Source organism: Chionomys nivalis, chromosome 14 (assembly GCF_950005125.1).
Source record: "Chionomys nivalis chromosome 14, mChiNiv1.1, whole genome shotgun sequence".
Lineage (NCBI taxonomy): Eukaryota > Metazoa > Chordata > Mammalia > Rodentia > Cricetidae > Chionomys > Chionomys nivalis.
In genome coordinates, this window is record NC_080099.1 from 44,035,281 (window position 1) to 44,042,109 (window position 6,829).

At 43.7% G+C, this 6,829-nt stretch overlaps 1 non-coding gene across 1 annotated transcript; it reads left to right on the top strand.

The window, feature by feature from the left end:
• Positions 1 to 3,346: 3,346 nt before the first annotated feature.
• On the top strand, positions 3,347 to 3,449 carry LOC130887094 (U6 spliceosomal RNA). Its single transcript, XR_009058328.1, has one exon. It is a non-coding gene; the product is annotated as a U6 spliceosomal RNA (small nuclear RNA).
• Positions 3,450 to 6,829: the final 3,380 nt, after the last annotated feature.

A 6,829-nucleotide genomic window follows, 5' to 3' on the forward strand; every position in this document is an offset into this window, starting at 1 on the left:
AGCCCCCTTGTTTTGTTTTTTAAGACAGGGTTTCTCTGTAGCTTTTGGAACCTGTCCTGGAACTAGCTCTTGTAGACCAGGCTGGCCTCGAACTCAAAGAGATTACATGCCTCTGCCTCCTGAGTGCTGGGATTAAAGGTGTGAGCCACCACCGCCCAGCTTTCCCACACCAGTCTTTGACACGCCACAGAGACATGTCCACAAGACAATCTGATGGAGGCATTTTCTCAACTCTAGTTGATATCAAATTGACAAAAAATCTAATTAGGGCAGGCGGTCTAGAACACGTGAAAACCAGAAAAAGTTTGACTCAGTGCTAGAGGATATGCATGTATGTGGTCCTGGGTTCAGCTCCCAGCACTACAAAAATACAAGAAGGTCACATGGTTGAATCTCAAACAGCCTTTCATACCGGGAAGAGGAGGAGGCAATGGGGTAGTTCTGGACAGTTTTATTGGATGTTATGGTTTAGATACTATCCCCCCCCCCAAAGCTCCTGTTCTGAGATTGGTTTTAGGAAGATAATTGACTCGTGAGGGCTCTGACTTCATGAATGATTTAATCTACTTAGGGATTCTTAGCTTAATAGTTTTCATGTGAAGGACTTTGGTAGTAAAACAAGATCTCTCTGCTCCCTGACCTCCATGAAACAAGCAGCTTTCCAAGTAACCGAGCAAGTGACCATGAACTGAAACCATGATCCATATGCTCTCTCGTTCCTTCTCATTGATTTCTCCCAGGTTGTTTGTCACGGTGATCAAAGGAAGCTGAGTAACCCAAAAAAGGTGGTGCACGCTCTTTGGAGAAATGATTGAACCGGGAGAGCAGGCAATGGCCCGAGGCGCTGTTCCTAGGGGCTTTAGCTGAGATGTTGATCTGCAGATTCTGTGACAGACGTGCATCTCGTCTTCTGTGGTATGGACATCTTAGTTCATAGACTCTTTCTCCAGCTCATCACATCAAAACATCACATTTTGGGGTGTCATGTGCTGAGCCCCAACAATGGAAGTGGTATAGCAGTAACTCAAGATTCAATCTTTTCTTTTTAATTTTTGACGTCCTTTAATTAGAACATTTCTCCCTTCTCTTTCCTCCCTCCAAACCCTCCCATAAAACCCTTCCCACTCCGCTTTGGATTCCTGGTCTCTTTTTGTACAAAGTATTATTTGCAAATATTTATGTATATACATGTATATTCATAAATAACCTGGTCTGTCTGTATAATGCTACCTGTATCATGTTTTCAGGGCTGATTGGCACTGGAAAACCAAACGGTGTGCTCTTTCTTGTCAGTTTTTAATTTTATTTCTTGTTGGGAGCACAGCACAAAGGTCACTGTGCCCGCAGAGCTCCAGGGAGACCAGAAATGTGAAGCACACAGGATTGTCTTTCCAAGGGGAAAGATGCAAAACCTGTTCTTCTATCCAGAAAGCTGGGAATTGGAGGTGATTAATAGCCAGGGACCTGCTTTATCTGTTGGGCCAGGCCATATCAAGCTCCTACAACCAGGACTAAACATTGCTAGGAATATAAATGATATAACATATCATTTATAATATAATATAAATATAGCCAGAGGCTCCCACAACCAGACTGGAGACATAAAAGAGTCTAAATGGCCCTTACATTATCTATATAGCCAGGCTCCCCCAAACTCCCACAACCAGGACCAGAAATGGCCAATAGTCCAAATGACCTTTATACTGTATGACTGAGACCAGGCCAGACCCTTCCCTAGGCCCTTAAGCTAGTAGAGGTAGCCTATTTCTAGAACCCATCTTCTTGGAAGAAATGGCATGTACCCTGAGTCAAGTTTCCATGTAACTATGTTTCCTTGTACATCAGGGATTGTATTATCCCAGGAAACCTTTTTCCAAATTATACTGTTTAAATGTATTGGGAATAAACTGCCTGGTATCAGGCTCCCCTAAGTCTTGTTCTAAGTTGACGAACTCAGTCTAGACCGAGTGTTCATTCTCATCTCTTTAAGATTTGCTTCTCTGCCTGCTGTGACCACCTACAATGGTTCCCTTCAATTTATTTGTTTTTTGACTGGTTGGGTTTTTTGAGGCAGGATTTCTCTGTGTATTTCTGACTATTCTGGAATTTGTTCTATAGACCAGACTGACCTCAGACTCAGAGACAGATCTGCCTGCCCCTTCCTCCTGAGTGCTGGGATTAAAGGCGTGAACCACCACCACCTTGCGATTTTATTTATTTTTAATTATATTTATTTATTTATTGTGTTCTCCTGTGTCAGGGCACATATACCATGACACTCATGAAGAGGTCAGAGCACAACTTGAGGGAATCAGTTCTTTCCTTCCATGTGGGTCCTGGGATTGAGCTCAGGTCATCAGGCTTGGCAGCAGGTACCTTTACCGCCTGAGCCATCTCCCCACTGGAGGCTCAATTTTTGAAATGTTACAAACATATACTGTTTGCTGATGAATCTTGCTGCTAACAGGATCACCACAGTTAAGGTTTATTAAGGTCAAAGAATGGATGCACAGGGCTGATGGGTTTTTAATGGCCCTGACTTCCCACTGAAGTTTCAAGTTTCTGAGAACAAAGATTATGTCTTGTTTGTAGCTGGGTAGTACGTACATCAGAAGTATTCTGTACTTGCTAAATAAGAGAATGAGAGGAGATGCATGTAGGAGGAGATTTTTCTAGCTTTTGACCCTCTCAGCCCCCAGCCCCACTCACTTCTGAAGCACCCGATGGGTGCTGTGAGGTGACAGTAGAGCCGCCACTTGAGAGAGCAGTGGCGGTCCTTTCCATCCACGGACACACAGGCTTTTTCTGCTTTGCTCTTCTCTTCCGATGAAACAGTTGTGATGACTGCCTTGTCCCAGAACAGACAGGACTGCATGGCATTTCCCAGCACTCGCTGTTAATTTCATGCACCGTTAGGTTTCCGCTCTATTAGACTCTGCGTCTCCCACTGCGATGCCAGAAGCCCACTGGGGAATACCGTGTGATCTGATGGCAGGCTTAGGTGGAAGAGATCATCGGTGACCCCAGAGAGAACGCACCTCTGAGAGACCGCCACCCACACTAAGCTTGCTCTTCAGATGAGGGACATCCACTCACTCTCGTCCCCACTGCCACCACGGCATTATGAACGCATTCCCCAGCCACCACTGAGCCCAAGATGGCCACCGTGCTCTTGATGCGGCATTCCAGGCAGCAGCTGGCGGATTTTTATGTCATTGATTGGCAGTCTTACACGATTTATCACAAACATTGTAAAAGGAAAGATGGTCTGTCCCCAGACTGGATTCAGTTTTCATTGTGGCTCAGGTCCTTTTGGTCATAACGGAGCCTTAAAAACACGGTGCTTGTGCTCACTTCGGCAGCACGTATACTAAAACTGGAACGATACAGAGATTAGCATGCCCCTGTGCAAGGATGGCACGCAAATTCGTGAAGCGTTCCATATTTTTAAAAATAAATAAATAAAAATTAAAAAAAAAACAGTGCTGTTTTCTACTAACATCAAAAGTCTGCAAGGTCAGAGGGCCAGCCCCTTGTCTGTAGAAAAAAGGAAATCTCTACAAAGATACCTTTTTAAAATAAAATTTGGGTTGAGGAGATGGCTCAGTGGAGCAAGAGTGAAGACCCTAGCACCCACATACATGCTAGGTGGGAGGGGAAACAGGAGACCCCAAGATCAGGCTGGGGAGCTAGATTAGCTGAATGGCAAGCTCTGGATTCAACTGAAGGACCTTGCCTCAATACATAAGGTAGACAGTGATCTAGGAAGATACTCGATGTCAACCTTGGGTTTATACATATTCACACAGGTACACATACATGTGCACAGGTATATGCACCCACATACGATGAATATGAACACACACATACACACCCAAATAAATAAAATCTGTCTGGGATAATGGTTCATGATTTTATTTCCAAATTCAAGAAGCTCAAGACTGTCCTAGGCTGAGCTAGGACAACCTGGGCTACATAGTGATACCCTGTCTTTAAAACAACCTAACTAAATAAATGAGTAAATAAAATTTGGGTCCAGGGGTTTATCTCAGTGGTAGAATGTGTGCTTAGTATGCACTAGGGCTTTCATTTATTCTCCAACACCAAAAAAGTTCAAATAAGAAATAGTATTTAGGGACAGGCAGTAGTGGCACACACCTTTAGCCCTAGCACTCAGGAGGCAGAGGAAGGCAGATCTTTGTGAGTTTGAGATAAGCCTGGTCTACAGAGAGAGAGTTCCAGGATAGCCAGGGTTACACAGAGAAGCCATGTCTTGAAAACCAAAATAATTAATGATTAATAATAATAGTAATAAATATTTAGCACTTTTGAAGAATGGAGAACAAAACATTTACTGGTGCACATTCTCACTGCTTGTACACTTCTTTCTTATCAGTACTAGACAACAGTTACAACATCACATTAGTGGCAATGCTGAGCTTGCTGGGTATGCTGGCACACACCTTTAGTTCTAGCACTCAAGAGGCAGAAGCAAGTGGCTCTCTGAGTTCAAAGCCAGCCTGGTCTATAGAGCAAGTTCCAGGACTACACAGAGAAACCCTGACTCAAAAAAAGAAAGGAAGAAAGAAAGAAAGAAAGAAAGAAAGAAAGAAAGAAAGAAAGAAAGAAAGAAAAGAAGGAAGGAAGGAAAGAGAGAGAGAATTAAATTTGAGAGCATAGTGAGAGCTGACGGCTTTGGTCCCTGTGCTTTCTAATTGCCACACTTAATAATTATTCACAATTTTTTACAGGTTTCTCTCGAAAATGCAAGTGCATTAAGTGAAAAATACAGGTGGCCAGTGTTTTGGATGGGCTTCTGGGCCACATCCCAACAGATTAGACAAGTTCACCTTGCCTTTGTCCTCACATGCCAAAAGATGACCTCAAGTAACCCGATGTTAGCCGATTGCTTAACTGTGTCCTTTAATGGATCATATATATTCTTTTACAAATCTTACCAAAAAGAAGAGAATAAAGAGCCAAGCATGATGGAAAAAGTTAAAAAAAATTAAAAAAGACTAAATGTAGTTCATTGATGGAGCACATGGTTCATGACTGAAGGAAAAGGAGGAGGAAGTGAAGGAGGGGGAAAGACGGAAAGGAGGGAGAAGAGGATGTTACACTACAACATGCTCTGTTTGTTTGGTCGTTTGTGGCAGGGTTTCCCTATGTACCCCTGGCTGGCCTGGTACTCACTACATAGCCCGGGCTTGGCTCCAGCTTACAGCAATTCTCCTACCGCAGCCTCCCAAGTGCTGGCCTAGGCCACCACACCCACCTGTGGTTTATCTCTTTCAGCTGATGAACACACTTTGGCATTCTTTTCGGCTGTACCCTACTCACTCATTCACATGGGTTTCTAACACATGTATGTGTCCTTATCAGTGGCAGGGTATCTTTTAAAGATTCCAGTGGGCCCCTGGAGCCACTTGAAATACTGCTTATCAGTAAGAGGGAGTCTAATGGCCACTCCACCCTGAAAGCCTCTGATTGCTTCTAATCAGTGTTTCACCCTTTCGCTCAAAATCCAGCAGTTTCGCTTCATCTGGCAAACGCCACTGCAAGGCAGAACATCTGTGGGACTGGGATGGGGAGGAGGGGACACAGGATGAGGAATAAATGTTGCAATGCACCAGGGTGAAGATTATTTGCAGTGAGTCCTAGCAGGCTGTCACACGCTGGGGCTAAGGGTCATCGTTCTGCCCATCAATGCAGCATTGCTCCTTGCAGAGGCTTCAGATTAATGGTGTTGCCCCAAACATTCCTTTATTATAGTCACGGATGGCATATTCATACACCTGCTGAGTCCACTGGGCCATTGTGTCTTCCTCCAAGATGCCTGGACACTGTGTGTGTGTGTGTGTTTGTGTGTGTGTTTGCATGTATGCATATGCATGTGTGTGCCCATGTCTGTGGAGACCAATCTCAGTTGTTATCCTTCAGGTGACATTTGTCATGTAGTTATTTATTTTTGTTGTTGTTTGAAGACAGGAAGTCTCACGGGCCTGGAACTCACCCAGAAGCAGTCCAGACGGGCAGTGAATCCCAGGGTCTCCCTATCTCACCCTTTCCAGTGCTCTTGTATAGTCAAGAGCCACCACACTCAGCTTTATCGTGTAGATTCTGGGAAAGTTGGACTCACGTCCTCAGGCTTGGACTGCAAGTACCTTACCAGCTGAGCTACCACCCCAGCTCAACAAACATGTTTTAAAAGTTATCCAAGTTATCAACATGTAGAAAAATGAAAATAGACTCATATCTATCACCATGTACAAAACTCAAGTCCAAATGGATCTAAGACCTCGACATAAAGCCAGTCACACTGAACCTTATAAAAGAGAAAGTGGGAAGTATACTTGAACGCATTGGCACAGGGAACCACTTCCTAAATAGAACCCCAACAGCACAGACACTGAGAGAAACAATTAATAAATGGGACCTCCTGAAACTGAAAAGCTTCTGTAAAGCAAAGGACACAGTCAAGACAAAACGACAGCCTACAGAATGGGAAAAGATCTTCACTAACCCCACATCAGACAGAGAACTGATCTCCAAAATATACAAAGAACTCAAGAAATTGGACACCAAAAGATCACATAATCCAATAAAAAAAATGGAGTACAGACCAAGACAGAGAACTCTCAATAGAGGAATCTAAAATGGCTGAAAGACACTTAAGGAAATGTTCAACATCCTTAGTCATCAGAGAAATGCAAATCAAAACAATTCTGAGATTCCATCTTACACCTGTAAGAATGGCCAAGATAAAAAACACTGATGATAACTTATGCTGGAGAAGTTGTGGGGAAGAGAGAACACTTCTGCATTG